Consider the following 18,292-nt stretch of genomic DNA (forward strand, 5'->3'; position numbering starts at 1 on the left):
TTTTTCCTTTTTTCTGTTGTTTTAGTTTTAGGTTTATGTTTAGTTTAGATTTAGTTTTAGTTTTAGGATTAGTTTTAGGTTTATAGGTTTAGTTTTAGTTTAGTTTTAGGTTTAGATTTAGTTTTTTCCTTTTTCTGTTTTTTTAGTTTTAGGTTTAGGTTTAGTTTAGTTTTAGGAAAGAAGAAGAAGAGAAAAAGAGGAGAGGAGAAGAAGAAGAAGAGGAGGAGGAGAAGAAAAAAGAAGAAGAGGAAGAAGAAGAAGAAAAAAGAAGAAGAGGAAGAAGAAGAAGAAAAAAGAGGAGAGGAGGAGAAGAAGAAGAGGAAAAAGGAAAGGAGGAAGAAGAAGAAGAAGAAGAAGAAGGAAAAAAAGGAAGAAAAGGAAGAAGAGGAAGAAGAAGAAAAGGAAAAAAACCCGACCCAACACGGTACCCAGACCCCGACCCGGCACCCCGACACGACACCCCGACCCCGAGACCCCGACCCCCCGACCCCGAAACAGCACCCCGACCCCGACACGGCACCCCGACACCGACAGGACACCCCGACCCCCGACACCTCCTGAAAAGGTGTTCTTTGACCTTCCAGAGGCCGACGGGGTCATATATTTGTGAATTATTAGTTAGGTCATATATTTTTCGATTTTGTTATGAAAAGCATCATATATAATTGTGTTGATCGTGTAGTTTTAAATGTGCAGTTGTTTCATCGCTGCGAGGTTTGGTGTTCGACGACCTCGCCGTGCGTTTGACGAGCTCTACCCCTTCGTTCGTGGGTGAGCACAAATGACAAGTCCTCCTCCCCCATTAATTATTTGATCTATTCCGATGAAAATTGATAGCTAGCTATATATGTGTCTTGAATCATCAGTATGCGTAACCAATATGTGTCTCCCATTCGAAAGCGTCATAGTTATAAATATGCATGCATTTGCATATTTATAACCTTGATTCTTTCGAATTGTCCAACGCTATCCATGGACAGCCCGAGTATGTGTAGATTGGGTTCGTTTTCCCATATGCTTTGCTCCGGATCCGACGCATATATTTCGTCAGTGCCTCCCCTGTTGTTCTCCGGGTACACATCCTCTCTGTTTATTGCAGACACGTGTATCAGGAGAACAGCGGGGAGGTGCTGCCGAAATTTTGCGTAGGATCCGGAGCATAGCATGGGAAAATGAACCCAATCTACACATACACGGGTGGGATTAGGACCTATCATTACCTATTAGAGTGTAGGTTGCATGGACGTAATAAAATTGACAAAGTAGATCAACTGATGAATATATACATGGTGAATTACATATATAATTGTTGTGTGTCCAGTAGCTCTGAAAGTCAAGATGAGTGACCGTGCGTGGATGTATACCAGTCACACTGGTCAGAACAAATGGAGCGCTGAATGGTTCACAAAAACTAAGGGGTTTGTGCAAGCCGCATTTGCAAATGGCCAAAAGAAAACCTGGTGCCCCTGTTTCCGGTGCGGCAATTGGGAAAAGAAGACAGAGGCTGAAATGGGCAAACACCTGCAGAAGAGTGGTTTTACGCCCGATTATACGGTGTGGACATTTCATGGTGAGTCTGCCCAACGTGACCGAGCTGAGGTGGATCATCGTCGCACCGACGAGCATGGTACCGGGATGGAAAACATGGTGCAAGGCTATGATGATGCTCGGGATTCGGACGAGGAGATGGAGGAATCTGCAAAGGCCTTCAATGAAATGTTGGAGTCTTCGAAACGTCCGCTCCACGAGCACACTGAGCTTTGTCAGTTGGATGCCATCTCACAAGTAATGGCTCTGAAGGCTCAGTTCAACTTGGGCAGAGAATGCTATGACGCAATTATGACAGTATTTGGACGCTTTCTACCCAAAGGCCATGTAATGCCTGCAAACCTGTACCAGTCGAACAAAATCCTCCGTGCACTGAAGATGCCCTATGAGAAGATACATGCCTGTGAGAAAGGATGTGCCTTATTTAGGCTTGACTATGTGGACTTGAACTATTGTCCCATTTGCAAGTCTTCCAGGTATATTGTGGTAGACAACGGTATGGGTGAGAAGACACAGACCAAAATCCCTGTTAGTGTTCTTCGGTATATGCCAATCGTACCAAGACTTCAACGTCTTTTCATGGTCGAAGAGACGGCCAGACAGATGACATGGCACAAAACAGGCAAAAGAACCGAACTAGATGCAGATGGGAATCTGATGATGGTACACACATCGGATGGTGTTGCGTGGAAAAAGTTTAATGAATTACATGCTGACAAAGCGGCAGATCCGAGGCATCCTCGAGTCAGCATCAGCACGGATGGGTTCAGTGTGTTTGGTATGACGGCAGTCCAATACAGTTGTTGGCCCGTATTTGTCTTTCCACTCAATCTCCCCCCGGACAGATTATGCAAAGAAAGAACATTTTCCTGACGTTGATAATTCCAGGACCCAACTATCCGGGCAAAAATATGAATGTGTACATGCAGCCGCTTAAGGACGAATTGCAAGAAGCCTGGGATAATGGGTTCAAGACATACGACGCCTTTAGCAAACGGAACTTCATAATGTGTGTCTGGTACATGTACTCGACGCATGACTTGCCGGCGTATGCGCTATTCATTGGCTGGTGTGTGCATGGAAGGTTCCCGTGCCCCACATGCAAGGGAGCTCTTGAGTTTCGTTGGCTTCAGGCCGGTTGCAAGTTTTCTTGCTTCGACATGCATAGACAGTTCCTGGATCCTCGCCATAAGTTCAGGAAAGACAAGAAGAACTTCATCAGGGGTAGAGTTGTCAAAAACTCTGCACCACCTGCATTGACAGGCCAACAGACCCTAGATCAGTTAAACGCTCTCGAGCCAGATCCACAACGTCCAGGGTACTTCAAGGGGTATAATACTAATCACACGTGGACTCACAAAACATGCTTATGGGATCTGCCTTACTTCAAAGACCTCCTTTGCCCACACAACATCGACGTGATGCACACTGAGAAGAATATCGCCGAGGCACTTTTTGGTACATTGTTCGGCATAGATGGGAAGTCAAAGGATAATACTAAGGCTAGAGTCGATTTGGATGCGCTATGTGATAGGCCGTTACAAAACATGAAAGAACCGAAAGGAAAGCAGAACTGGACAAAGCCAAAGGCATGGTTCAATCTTGGAAGGCCAGCTATGAGGGAAATTCTCTTGTGGGTGCAACAGCAGTTGATGTTCCCCGATGGGTATGCAGCGAATCTAAAGAGGGGAGCGAATCTTGATAAACTGAAGATATTTGGTCTCAAGAGTCATGATTGGCACATATGGATTGAGCGGGTAATGCCGGTGATGTTGCGTGGCTTCATCCCTGAGGATGAATGGCTAGTACTAGCAGAACTCAGCTATTTCTTCCGTGTTCTTTGTGCGAAAGAACTATCGCCTGGCGTGCTAGAAGAAATGGAAGAGTTGGCGCCGGAGTTGATCTGCAAGTTAGAGAAGATCTTTCCACCGGGCTTCTTTAATCCAATGCAGCATTTGATTTTGCATCTCCCGACCGAGGCAAGATTGGGGGGGGGGGGCGTGCAAAATCGTTGGTGCTACCCAACTGAGAGGATGCAGAAGACGCTTCGAGAAAAATGTAAAAATAAACATAGAATTGAAGCATCGATGGCTGAGGCATTCATCACAGAGGAGGCGGCAAACTTCGTAACAGCGCACTACGAAGCCAAAAATCGTCATTTGCATAATCCGAAGCCTCGGTACATTGCTGACGAGCCTAAAAATGGTGGATCCAACCTCAGCCTATTCAAAGGGAATCTCGCACCAGCTAGTGTTTCACATCCAGTATCTTTGGATAATGAAGAATGGCGGACCATTTCGTTGTATATCTTCAACAACCTGATAGAAGTGCGGCCGTACATCGAGTAAGTTCTCGGTACATTGTTTCGCAACTTCTATTTCCTTTGAACTACTCTTATTCCTGGATATGTCATACAGTCGATACATCGCCATATTCTCGTATGGAGCGGAGATCCAAAAGGATTCCGTCGAAGAGTATGAGCTTCTCGCAAAGCAAGGAGGTGGCTATCCCGGTTTCATCTCTTGGTTCAAACAAACGGTAATTTCTATTAGACAATTTCATTTCATTCGCTAATTTGTGCATAATGCAACAATCCTTTCATATTAAACTTGTAGGCTAATTCAGAGTCTATGGACGCCGAATTGAGACAAGTCGCTAATGGTTTTGACTATAAGGTCCGTTCATTTGACAAGTACGACATCAACGGGTATCACTTTCGTACCTATGGCAAAGAGCTATCTATGGCCGACCGAAAGTCTACAAATTGTTGTGTATTTGCTATCGGCGAAGGAGGTACCGAGTATTATGGGAGAGTTGAAGCAATTTATGAACTTCTGTTCTATGGTGAAAACCCACCGAATGTCGTAGTCTTCAAATGTTATTGGTTTCAGCCGAAGGAGACTAGAAGGACTCATGAACATATAGGGCTAGTTGAAATCAACCAAAGCACTCATTTAGATGTTCCTGATGTCTATATTATGGCTCAACAGGCGACCCAAGTATTCTATCTACCGTGGGCCTGCCAAACTAATCCAAATCTGAGAGGTTGGGATGTCGTTTATGAAGTGCCGCCACGTGCTAGACTTTCTCCCCCAAAGGAAGAGGATTATGAACCTCACATTAACCCAGACACATATGAAGGAGAATTCTTCCAAGAGACACGTCTTTCCAAAAAGCGTTTCAAGAACCGCTATACTTCACCCCAAAACATTGAAGTAGACAGCGACAATGAATCCGACATCACCCCGGAGGAGGAACAAGAAGAGCCGGAACAAGAAGAGGTTACTGCTGCGGATGACCTGTCAATGCTTGACCGATTACGTCAAGGTGGCCTTGCACATGTTGATGCCAATGAACCCTATGAGCCCATCATTGATTATAGTGATGATGATGATTATGCATTTATTGATGATATACTGATCGAGATTATTAGTAGTGTCAGGTATTCAATTTTTTTATGTTGTACTTGATGATGATACACTTAAGTGATATACATATTATTATTCATGTCGTTACTTTTTTTATGTTGTACTAATTTCGTTTATTCTTTGTCATGGCAGGTGTTGAAAGATGGTGGGCGCTGGTCGGGAGCGCGCCGAGGCCCCTTCTTCGTCGGCGCGTGGTGCGAGGTCTTCCATTCCACACGCACCTCTCCGCCGAGCGTTGCTGGACAGTATGGCGACACCGCCGGGCCCTTCTTCGTCGACCGCGGTGCCCAGCAGGGGACGAGGTAAGAAGAAGAGAGGAGGTAGAGCACGTGGTCGGGGGAGAGGAGGTAGGGTGACTCTTACGGCGCCTTCCTTGCCACCGCCCCCAGCTGTTTCACCTGAGCACGTGACTGCTAGGGTGGACTCGTCTGAGGAGGAGGCTGCACGAACTCCGGTCCACGAGCCTCCGGTCCACGAGTCTTCGGCCCATGAGCCTCGGGTCGATGGGCCTTCGGCCCACGAGACTTGGGCCCACGAGACCCCGGAGGAGCACACGTCTGGATGGGGTACCTGGTCGGGTCAACCTGAGGATGGCGGGGAGCCGAGTGGCCATGCTGATGATGGCGGGGAGCCGACTGATGAGGAGGGGGAGGAGGGGGGCAACGTCTACCAGCGTGGTGCTACACGGCTCCCGTCCGTGCCGGCGACCCGCGAGCAGAGGTGGTTGATTTTCCCTGATGGGGAGAGGTAAGTGCATTTAATCTTTTTGTACCTTCTGCATTCACGTTTCTTCAAATAACTGATGTGTTGGCCTTGTCATGCTGCAGGGGTTGGGACCACCATGAAAGTGTCCGCCGGCCCAACTCCGTCCTTGGAGTTCTGATTCGGCAAAACTTCCCGGGGTTTGTCACGTTGCCTGGTGAGGGTCGGCTTCCAGAGGTTGGATTGACTTAGGAGCACTACTTGGCTGCCCCGGCCCCGCCTGGTCATATTATCGATGGTGTCCTGTGCAAGACGAGGGCAGACGTCGTGATCAGAAAGTTCTGGGTAATTGCTCCTTTACACAAATAAAAATCTTCAACTAGCTAGTTATTAATTGTACTAATCAATATTGTCTCATTTGATTGCAGACATTCTACAGGTGTGAGGAGGGATACGAGGAGGAGGCGGATCATGTTATCCACAAGGAGTGCAAGCGCCTACTTCAGAACTTACGGCATGAGGTTCGGGTGCAGGCTGTTCGAGACTACTACGCCAGGCGTGGTATCAAGAAGCCCAAGCAGGAGTGCCGCGATAAGTTCTTGAGTAAGGAGAAGTACATGAAGGTAATTCTTAAGGCCTTGTACTTACTTCCTTCATTTAGTAATTCATAGCCTTAGCGCTCAAGTTTCTATTTGCTAACTTAGGCCCCTCCGAGATGGTGTGCGGATCGGATGGATTGTTGGGAGGTGTTGTTCAATGCGTGGTGCTCAGAAGAATGGTTGGCCACCCACAAAGAGGCCAAGGACAAACGTGCCCAAATGGAAGGTGTGCCACACCACCAAGGCAGCTCCAAGTTATTTCAGTACGGGCGGAACTGGGTATGTGGTTTGCTTCATGATTCATGCAATTCATTCATCATGCTAGCTTTAGCCCTTTAATTACTAATTTACTTTGTTTCTCTCTTTCAGGCACGCTACCATAAGGCGGATAAGGTGCCAGAGGTGTACGACCTGTATGCCATGGCCCACACTGGCCCTTACAAGAAAGTCAAGGCATTCTCTGCGTCTGACCTCGATGATCCAAAGAACTTCACCAACATCTCCGCCCATGACAAGCTTGTGCAATATAGAGATCAGGGGAAGGCGAGGAAAGGGGAGGACTTTAACCCGAGCCAGGGTCCCATTGATACAGAGCTGCTGATGATATCTGGTGGCGGGAGGTCCCATGGCTCCATAGCCATGGGAGATGGACTTATCCGTTGTCCTAGCACTCTCCCAGAGATCAAGGCGCGCCACTCGAGCTCCGCTCCTGAGATAAGGCCTCGTGAATGGCCAGTCCAACTCGCCTTCAAGGTTAGTTATACGTACTCAGCTATCTTTCTCCATTACATTGTGTGCGCTTCCATCAATGATTACAAATGGTCATGTGAGTGGTGTTGCAGGCTGCTATATAGAGTGAGAGAGATAGAACGGAGAAACTTCTGGCGGAGGCGGCGGAGAGGCAGCGGGAGTTGGAGGAGAAGACGACAAAGATGTTGGAGGAGGAGAGGGCACGAAATGACATGCAGGCAAGGGCCATGTACGAGCTCCTTGTGGTAAGTTTCTTCTGCAGATTACTTGCTAGTCTTAACATTTGAGTCTCATTACTAACTAGTATGACTCTGTTGTGAAAACCAAATGTGCAGTCTGTGTGCGAGAAGTCCGGTCAGACCGCTCCGCCGATGCCAGTGATTGCTCCTGGGAGCACGGTGAGTTTAATTTGAATGGACATTACTTGCTAGTCTTAACATTTGAGTGTCATAACGCTAACGAGACATTGGAAATGATCTTTGGTGCAGCTTAACTCCAGAAACGCATCACACGATCCTTCTTCAGCTACCGGCGCGAGCCAGCCCGCTCCTTCTCCAGCTACCGGCGCGAGCCAGCCCGCTCCTACACCTCCGTGATCACGGTAAGTTTCTCTAGTGTTTTGCTTAACAAATGCATAAAGACCTAGACTTAGCTTTATTTCCTCCAATATGCTTACCATAATGACCTAGAGTTAGCTTCTTTTCCTCCAAAATAACTTAATAAGCTTACTGACCTCATAAACCATCCATTCTACCTAAGTTAGCTCTAAAACGATATGTACTTAGCTTACTTATGTCAAAAATTGCATAATTAACTTAGTTAGCTCATAAACGATCCATTATACCTAAGTTAGCTCTAAAATGACTCATTTTACCTTAGTTAGCTTATAAGTGATCCAATTTATCCAAGTTAGCTCTAAAATGACCCATTTTACGTAGATTAGCTCCTAAATGATCCATTTTACCTACGTTAGCTTTAAAATGACCCATTTCACCTAGGTTAGCTCCAAAATGACCCATTTCACCTAGGTTAGCTCCAAAATGACCCATCTTACCTAGGTTAGCTTATAAATGATCCAGTTTATCCAAGTTAGCTCTAAAATGACCCAATTTACCTAGAGTAGCTCCTAAACAATCCATTTCACCTAAGTTAGCTAAAAAGATCCATTTCACCTAAATTAGCTCTTAAATGATCCATTTCACCTAAGTTTGCTCAAAAACGATCCATTTCACCTTAGTTAGCTCAAAAACGATCCATTTCACCTTAGTTAGTTCAAAAACGTGGCATTTCACCTTAGTTAGCTCATAAACGACCCATTTCAACTAAGTTAGCTCAAAAACGATCCATTTTACCTTAGTTAGCTCAAAAACGATCCATTTCACCTTAGTTAGCTCAAAAACGATCCATTTCACCATAGTTAGCTCAAAAATGATGCCCTTCACCTTAGTTAGCTCATAAACGACTCATTTCAACTAAGTTAGCTCATAAACAACCCATTTCAACTTAGTTAGCTCATAAATGATCCATTCCACCTAAGTTAGCTCATAAATGATCCATTCCACCTAAGTTAGGTCATAAATGACATATACTTCTTGTTATAGTCTTCTTCTTGTTCTATTCACCTATTTCTAACTTCATATTTACCATTTTGCAGATTTCACTCACTTCATGGAAGCTAGCTTGCTAGGATGGAGTGCTTGCTTTTTCTTTGCTAAAACTTTGCATTGTATCTAGCTTTCTATGATAGAACTTGCTATGTTGATGAAACTTTGCTATGTAATATGTATATGGAACAATGTGTATGGATCGAACTTGCTATATATGTTGATGAAACTTTGCTATGTCATATATATGTATATGGAATTATGTGCTGGATATGAGATATATTTGCTGTGAAAATTGTTGGATTAAGAAAAAACAGAAAAAAGAGACAATATACAGGCTCTTTGCCGTCAGCCACCGACGGCAAAGGGCTCTTTGCCATCAGCAGCGGACGGCAAAGAGGCCACGTGGCAGGTAGCTGTGCTTCCTGGGAGGCTGACCAATTTGGGCAGTTTGCCTATAGCGACGGACGGCAAAGGCCTGCCGTGCAGTGACGTCAGCTGACATCACACGGCGGATGGCAAAGGCCTTCCGAAGTTTGCCGTCAGCGGCGGACGGCAAAGGCCTGCCGTTAGCCACCTAACGGAGTAACAACGCACTTATTGCTGTCTGCACTCTTTGCCGTCCGTTGCTGATGGCAAACGCTTCTTTGCCGTCAGCCGCCTGAAGCAGACGGCAAAGTACCTCTTTGCCGAACCTTACTTTGCCGTCACCTTTTGCCGTCCGCAGCGGACGGCAAAGACCTTTGCTGTCAGCCATCCATGCCTTTGCCGTCCACCATGGCTGACGGCAAAGTAGCTGATTCCTGTAGTGAATTATGCTGACCAATGTGACATAGATTTTATTTATGTAGGAGGTAATTGAACCGGAAATTCCAACCGACCCTATTGTCGAGAGGTTAAATTTAGTTGAAGAAGAAAACAATTACTTGAAGGAAAAAATAAAAAAATTGAGGAGGAGAAGATGATATTGGAGTTGCATGTTGCGGATGTCGTCGATGATCACATGATCAAGATGGATGCAATGCGGTTGAAGATTAGAAAATATGCCATTCATACTTAGGCTTGGTATCATTGTGCCGTTGGATCAATTTTTTACCTTGGTTGTGATTATGATCGCATTTGTTGTTGCATTGAAAGGTTTTACATAGTTTTAATGTATGGTTTAACTAGACGCTCTGGAGAGCTATATGTTGTTCAATGAGAACTATGTATGTACTTTGTTTTTAATGTGATGATGAACTTCTATTAATTTGGTCACTTATCTATTCATGAGAGCTATATGTACTAAATTGATGATGTGGCTTTGAATGGTGCATTTTGAACACAGAAAAACTATGAAGTTCAAACAAGTTAAAAAAAATGAAATCCCTTTGTAACAGACGAGTTTCCGTATGAAACCCTCATACTTCGAAAGAGATTGTCCGTTTTGTACACGAAGTGCATCCAGTTTTTTCCATAACCCTCTCTACTTTCTTGCACATGCTATGTGGGTGAAATGATGATACCATGCCAACTTTCAACCTTTTCAGAGTTCATTTGAAATGCTTTTCAATTTCAGGGTCTTATAGCTCAAAATAATCAGTAAATGCATGAAAAATAACAAATGAAGTCAGAAAGGGTTGAAAATTGATGATGTGGCTTTGAATGGTGCATTTTGAACACAGAAAAAGTCCGGAGTTCAAATAAGTTCAAAAAAAATGAAATCCCTTTGTAACGGACGAGTATCCGCATGAAACCCTCATACTTCGAAAGAGATTATCCGTTTTCTACACGAAGTGCATCCAGTTTTTGCTGTAACCCTCTCTACTTTCTTACACATGCTATGTGGGTGAAATGATGATACCATGCCAACTTTTAACCTTTTCAGAGTTCACTTGAAATGCTTTTCAATTTCAGGGTCATTTAGCTCACAAAAATAAGTAAATGCATGAAAAATAACAAATGAAGTCAGAAAGGGTTGAAAATTGATGATGTGGCTTTGAATGGTGCATTTTGAACACAGAAAAAGTCCAGAGTTCAAATAAGTTCAAAAAAAATTGAAATCCCTTTGTAACAGACGAGTTTCCGTATGAAACCCTCATACTTTGAAAGAGATTGTCCATTTTGTACACAAAGTGCATCCAGTGTTGCCGCAGCCCTCCCTGCTTTCTTGCACATGCTATGTGGATGAAATGATGATACCATGCCAACTTTCAACCTTTTCAGAGTTCATTTGAAATGCTTTTCAATTTCAGGGTCATTTAGCTCACAAAAATCAGTAGATGTATGAAAAATAACAAATGAAGTGAGAAAGGGTTGAAAATTGATGATGTGGCTTTGAATGGTGCATTTTGAATAGAGAAAAACTTTGGAGTTCAAATAAGTTCAAAATAATGACATCCCTTTGTAACAGACGAGTTTCCATATGAAACCCTGATACTTCGAAAGAGATTGTCCGTTTTGTATACGAAGTGCATCCAGTTTTTGCCGTAACCCTCTCTACTTTCTTGCACATGCTATGTGGATGAAATGATGATACCATGCAAAAAGAAAATTAACGAAAAACATTTATAAAACTCTAGTAGCAAAAGGAATGAACTAAAAAGCTTTCATAAACCTCTAGTATTTTTTGAACTAAAATTATTTTAAATTTATGCCACTGAAATTGTCAAAGTATTTTCTGTTCAAAACATGAAAAGCGGAAAGAAACAAAATAAACTTTCATAAATAAGTAGGAACAATATTAAATAAATTAAATTTAATAAAATAAATAAGTAGAAACAAAAGAAAAGAAAATAAACTTTAATAAAATAAATAAGTAGAAACAAAATAAATTAAATTAAAATTTAATAAAATAAATAAGTAGAAATAAAATAAAATAAACTTTTATAAAATAAAAAAGTAGAAACAAAATAAACTTTATAAAAGTAAAATAAATAAAAATAAGAATAGTAAGTTTTTTGTTGTAAGTAGAAACAAAATAAAATAAATAAAGCAACAAAAAAAAAGAAAAAAATGCCACCTACTGGGCCACCACGGCCTGAATACGACTAGAAACCCAACCATGGGCTAGGATTCAGGCCCGCAGGAGGCCCAGTAAGCCCACAAGCACATCGTGACAAATTAGGCCCGAAAGCCTGCAGTTGAGAGGAGTTCGAGTGGGTTGGCGCAACAACGCTTATAAGCCACTCTCGAGCTCTCTCAACTAGCGAAGTGGTACTAAAGTTTTTCCCGCGACGCGGGCAGCACAGGGCCTCTGGTCCCGGTTGGTGCGATAAACCGGGACTAAAGGGGTGCATTGGTACCGGTTCGTGACACCAACCCGGACCAATGCCCCCCCTTTAGTTCCGGTTGGTGCCACCTACCGGGACCAAAGGCCGCCGCTTCTCGTCCTTTGGGCTGCCGAAAACTGACCTTTGGTCACGGTTGGTGGCACCAATAGTGACTAAAGGTGGCATTGGTCCCGGTTGGTGCCACGAACCGGAACCAATGATCTGTGTATATAAGCTGGACTTGTGAAAATTTCACAATTTCATCGTCAGTCCGTGCCCGACGCCCCAGTGCTACTCGTCGCCGTCGCCGTCATCACCCCTGCCTCCGACGCCATCGCCGCGCCGTGCGCCCCTGCCTCTGACGCTGTCACCGCGCCGCCCCTGCCCCCGACCACGCCGTCGCCGCGCCGGCCCCTGCTCCGCACTCGAGCCCCTTCGCGTGACCCGCCCCGCGCGCCGGCACCCTCGCCTCCCCCGCCGTCACCATCGCCAGACGCCCCGGCCCGCTGTGAGCCGCCGCGCCGGTCCGGCTCTGTTTTTTATTTTGTATTAGATTAATTTTTTGTTCATATATATATATAATGTATATTTGTATGTATGTGGCTATGTGTAAGTTCAGAGCATGTTTTTTATTAGATTAATTTCTTATTAGATTTATTAGATTTTTTTGTTCAGAGCATGTTTTTGTTCATATATGTATTTTTTTGTTCATATGTGTATTAATGTTTTTGTTGCATATGTGTAATTTTTTTCAATGTATATATGTATGTGGTAGCTATATATGCATGATGAGGGGGTGGGGGTCGATATATCCCCTCCTCGATAATTTCAACATGAGGGGTGGTCAACCCCCTCCCAGATAACATTTTTTAGAAAAGTTTTATATATCTAGCTAGGAAGAAAGGAAGAAGGAAGAATAAGAAGAGGAAGAAGAAGAAAAAAAGAGGAGAAGAAGAAGGAATAGAGGAGAAGAAGAAAAAGTAGAGCCTATTTTTTCTTCTTCTCTCTATTCCCTCTTCTTCTCCTTTTTTTCCTTTTCTCCTCTTTTTTATCTTCTACTTCCTCTTCTTAATTTTTATCAGGAACTCCGTTCAAAAATAACTTCGACATGATGGGCGGTCGATATATATACCTCCTCTCGACCATGATAATTTATACCACGAGAGCACCCCCCGGCCCTCTCGCTCGACCAAAACTCTCGAGGACACCCAAACCCTAGAAAAAATGATGCCGGTCTCCTACCCCCTCCCGCCGTGCCCCTACCCGGCAAACTCTCTCGAGGCCACCCAAATTTACCAAGTTAAAAGAGCGTTGTCATCGAGGCCACCCCATACCCTTGAAGCGTTGTCGAGGCCACCCCAAACCCTTGAAGCGTTGCCGAGGCCACCCCAAACCCTAGAGAAGCAGCATCGAGGCCACTAATATGATTCCTTTATTGTGATTAGCTAGCTAGTTCTACGTTTGCCACTAATATATCCATCTGTCATGTTTGAATAATAATTTCCATGTTGTAAATATTTGCAGAAACTATGGAGCACCCCCGAGACGAAGCCACAAAAGCGGTGTTGGGGGACATAATCGCACAAGGAAGTGATGCCGTCATGTCGTTTGTCAACGAAACCGATGGTCTAGAAGGACAGGGTGAAGAAGCAGGATATGATTATGATGGCTCCAATGACCCAATGCCGGTGCAAGAAGGAGACCGTGATGACTGCTCCGGTGACCCAATGTCGGTGCAAGAAGGAGACCGTGGTGACGGCTCCGGTGACCGAACCGAGTCCGGCCAGGTATATATATTAGTTAAGCCTGTGCTGACTAGCTAATTGATGCATTCATTGTTTTGGTATATGTACACATATTAATTAACTCTCGTCTTTCTTCTTTTTTCTAGCCCTCTGGATTGAGCACAACTTCGGTAAAGAGACGAGGCCCGAAGAAAAAGTTGTGCTCGGATGAAAGGTTTGAGATCACAGCGATCGCGCGCGATGGCATGCCGATTGAACCCATCCGGACAAAGGAAGCATTTGCTGCTCAGTGCGGGGTTCTTGTTAGGGACAAGATCCCGATCAGTATCCACCAATGGTTAAAGCCTAAGAATGAAGACCCTAAGGTGTCTTATGTCTCCGATATGCAGAAAGATGATCTTTGGACCATGCTGAAGGCAAATTTCTCCCTACCAGCAGAGGAGGATCCGGAGAAGCTAGTTAAAGAGCAATTGATCAAGTCTCATGCTCTTAGGAAGATGGCAGAACTATTCAAGAGGTGGAAGAATGAGCTGAAAACATCGTTTGTCGACAAAGACAAGACACCATAATTCACCAGCCGGTATGAGAAGATCAGAGATCGCTGGCCCGCATTTGTGGCCCACAAGACATCGGACAAGATGTGATGGCCTGGCTTATTAGGGATGATAGACTACTCATATCAATAAGGAATTCCTTCTTTTCCGGGAGCCCATTTGGACAGAACTCCAAAGTTAAGCGTGCTCAGCTTGGAGTAGTGTCAGGATGGGTGACCGACCGGGAAGTTGCTCTCGCGTGCGCACGAGTGAGGACAAAGTGCGCATAAAAGACTAGTATTGATCTGTGGGGCCAGTCTAGATCCCGTCAGGAGTAAAGACCACCGGCGGGTGTGTCTGGGCATTACAAGTTGGTATCAGAGCCGACCCTCGCGGTTACACGGATGTTTGCGGACAAGTGCGCGATCATGTTGTTCATAACGTTTGTGACCCGTCGTGGCACACGTCATGGTACATGTACCAGACTGGATGCACATACGTATGTGCCAAGAGGGAACGTTCCTGTGGCCCGACGAGGACGTCGGTTCCTCTGAGAGGGGGTGTATGTGATGGCCTGGCTTATTAGGGATGATAGACTACTCATATCAATAAGGAATTCCTTCTTTTCCGGGAGCCCATTCGGACAGAACTCCAAAGTTAAGCGTGCTTAGCTTGGAGTAGTGTCAGGATGGGTGACCGACCGGGAAGTTGCTCTCGGGTGCGCAGGAGTGAGGACAAAGTGCGCAGAAAAGACTAGTATTGATCTGTAGGGCCAGTCTAGATCCCGCCAGGAGTAACGACCACCGACGGGTGTGTCTGGGGCATTACACAAGAGTAAGAAGATGTCAGTGAGAAACAAGAAAAATGCTGCAAAGAATAAGCATCACCATCGCATGGGGTCAGGTGGCTATCTCAAAGCCCAGCCGTTGTGTGCCAAGGCTGAGAATGACCTGATTGATAAAGGGGTCGAACCAGAGACAGAACTGGCCAGACCGTTGCCGGACTTGGTTCTTCGGGGTTGGCGGATCCTTGGACCCTGTATCAGGGAAGTGTATTTGGACGGACGAGCAACTGAGTATACCCGTCACGAGGCTTCAGGAGTATATCGAGGCAGCGCAGCAAGGGACGTTCATTCCAGACAGAGAGAACGACGAGCTCACAATGGCCCTCGGGAATCCTGAGCACCCTGGATGGACACGAGGCACGCCAGGCTCCGTTCCGTGGAAGGATGGGTTTCTAGACGCAGGCGGTTACAAATGCTAGGAGAGGAGAAAGAAAGTGGAGCAGATTGAAATTCAGGCGCTGCACGCAATGGTACAAGCGATAGAGCAACAAGAAGAAGATCGCAACAAGCGACACGCCGAAGCTTCCCCCGAAGCCACCCCGCCATCTCAGCGGAGAAGCAGCGTGGCTTCCACCGAGCTGCAGCAGCTGGAGCCTGTATTAACGGCTCCTGCTAGCTACCCCGTGGACTTAATCGGATTCTCAAAATTGCCACCTTATGACGCAATGGAAGAAATTGAAAGTCAAGGCGGCTGTTGGCTCTGTTGCACCTCCTGAACTGAACCTAGCGCAACTTTTCACTGCCGGCCGATTCCAGAAGGATATGCTAGGGTGATGGTGGATGAAATAACAGACGGATTTGAGGACCTCGAGCTTGACCACCCTACCGGTGAAGGGGAGACTCGGCTGGGTTCTTCCCTGAAGACTCCATGCCTATGGCGGAAGGAACTCATCAACCTTCCGAACTGGACGCCTCCTCCTTCTCCTCCTCCGGCGAGTTAGGGCACTCCGCCTCCTCCTCCGGCAAGTGATCAGGGCACTCAGCCTCCTTCTCCGGCACGTGGCGGCACTCCGCCTCCTCCGCCTGCACTAGCGCGCTCGAGCAGCCAGCCTCCTCCTTCTCTACCTCGCCAGCAAGGGTGGAAGAGACCCGCCACCGCTACGGCTGCTCGGGCGCGTCGTAGTCCTTCTCCTCCGCCTCGTAAGCAAGCATGAAAGAAGACAGTCGCAGCCGCTCCGTCTGCTCCGACGTCTAGCAGTACATGAAGGAAATATGCCCTAGAGGCAATAATAAAGTTATTATTTATTTCCTTATATCATGATAAATGTTTATTATTCATGCTAGAATTGTATTAACCGGAAACATAATACATGTGTGAATACATAGACAAACAGAGTGTCACTAGTATGCCTCTACTTGACTAGCTCGTTAATCAAAGATGGTTATGTTTCCTAACCATGGACAAAGAGTTGTTATTTGATTAACGGGATCACATCATTAGTTGAATGATCTGATTGACATGACCCATTCCATTAGCTTAGCACCCGATCGTTTAGTATGTCGCTATTGCTTTCTTCATGACTTATACATGTTCCTATGACTATGAGATTATGCAACTCCCGTTTGCCGGAGGAACACTTTGTGTGCTATCAAACGTCACAACGTAACTGGGTGATTATAAATGTGCTCTATAGGTGTCTCCAAAGGTACATGTTGGGTTGACGTATTTCGAAATTAGGATTTGTCACTCCGATCGTCGGAGAGGTATCTCTAGGCCCTCTCGGTAATGCACATCACTTAAGCCTTGCAAGCATTGCAACTAATGAGTTAGTTGCGGGATGATGTATTACGGAACGAGTAAAGAGACTTGCCGGTAACGAGATTGAACTAGGTATTGGATACCGACGATCAAATCTCGGGCAAGTAACATACCGATGACAAAGGGAACAACGTATGTTGTTATGCGGTCTGACCGATAAAGATCTTCGTAGAATATGTAGGAGCCAATATGGGCATCCAGGTCCCGCTATTGTTTATTGACCGGAGACATGTCTCGGTCATGTCTACATCGTTCTCGAACCCGTAGGGTCCGCACGCTTAAGGTTTCGATGACAGTTATATTATGAGTTTATGAGTTTTGATGTACCGAAGGAGTTTGGAGTGCCGGATGAGATCGTGGACATGACGAGGAGTCTCGAAATGGTCGAGATGTAAAGATCGATATATTGGACGACTATATTCGAACATCGGAATGGTTCCGAGTGATTCGGGTATTTTTTGGAGTACCGGGTAGTTACGGGAGAAGCAATGGGCCTTGATGGGCTTTAGTGGGAAGAGGAGAAAGGGCCAAGGGGCTGCTGCGCCCCCCTCCCCTCTGGTCCGAATTGGACTAGGGAAAAGGGGGCCGGCCACCTTTCCTTCTCCTCCACTTCCTTCTCCCTTCCTCCCCTCTTGGTGGACTCCTACTAGGACTTGGAGTCCTAGTAGGACTCCACATCCTGGCCGCACCAATTGCCTTGGCCAGCCTCCTCCTCCTCCATCCTTTATATACTGAGGCAAGGGGCACCCCATGAACACAAGTTGATCCACGTGATCTTATTCTTAGCCATGTGCGGCGCCCCCTGCCACCATAGTCCTCGATAATATTGTAGTGGTGCTTAGGCGAAGCCCTGCGACAGTAGTACATCAAGATCGTCACCACGCCGTCGTGCTGACAGAACTCTTCCCCGACACTTTGCTGGTTCGGAGTTCGGGGATCGTCATCGAGCTGAACGTGTGCTAAAACTCGGAGGTGCCGTAGTTTCGGTGCTTGATCGGTCGGGCCGTGAAGACGCACGACTACATCAACCAAACGCTTCCGTTGTCAATCTACAAGGGTACGTAGATCACACTCTCCTCTCGTTGCTATGCATCACCATGATCTTGCATGTGCGTAGGAAAATTTTGAAATTACTACGTTCCCCAACAGTGGCATCCGAGCCTAGGTTTTATGTGTTGATGTTATATGCACAAGTAGAACACAAGTGAGTTGTGGGCGATATAAGCCATACTGCTTACCAGCATGTCATACTTTGGTTCGGCGGTATTGTTGGACGAAGCGGCCCAGACCGACATTACGCGTACGCTTACGCGAGACCGGTTCTCCCGACGTGCTTTGCACAAAGGTGGCTAGCGGGTGACAGTTTCTCCAACTTTAGTTGAACCGAGTGTGGCTACGCCCGGTCCTTGCAAAGGTTAAAACAGCACCAACTTGACAAACTATCGTTGTGGTTTTGATGCGTAGGTAAGATTGGTTCTTGCTTAAGCCCGTAGCAGCCACGTAAAACTTGCAACAACAAAGTAGAGGAT

The sequence above is a fragment of the Triticum dicoccoides genome, chromosome 7A (genome assembly GCF_002162155.2).
Source record: "Triticum dicoccoides isolate Atlit2015 ecotype Zavitan chromosome 7A, WEW_v2.0, whole genome shotgun sequence".
Taxonomy (NCBI): Eukaryota; Viridiplantae; Streptophyta; class Magnoliopsida; order Poales; family Poaceae; genus Triticum; species Triticum dicoccoides.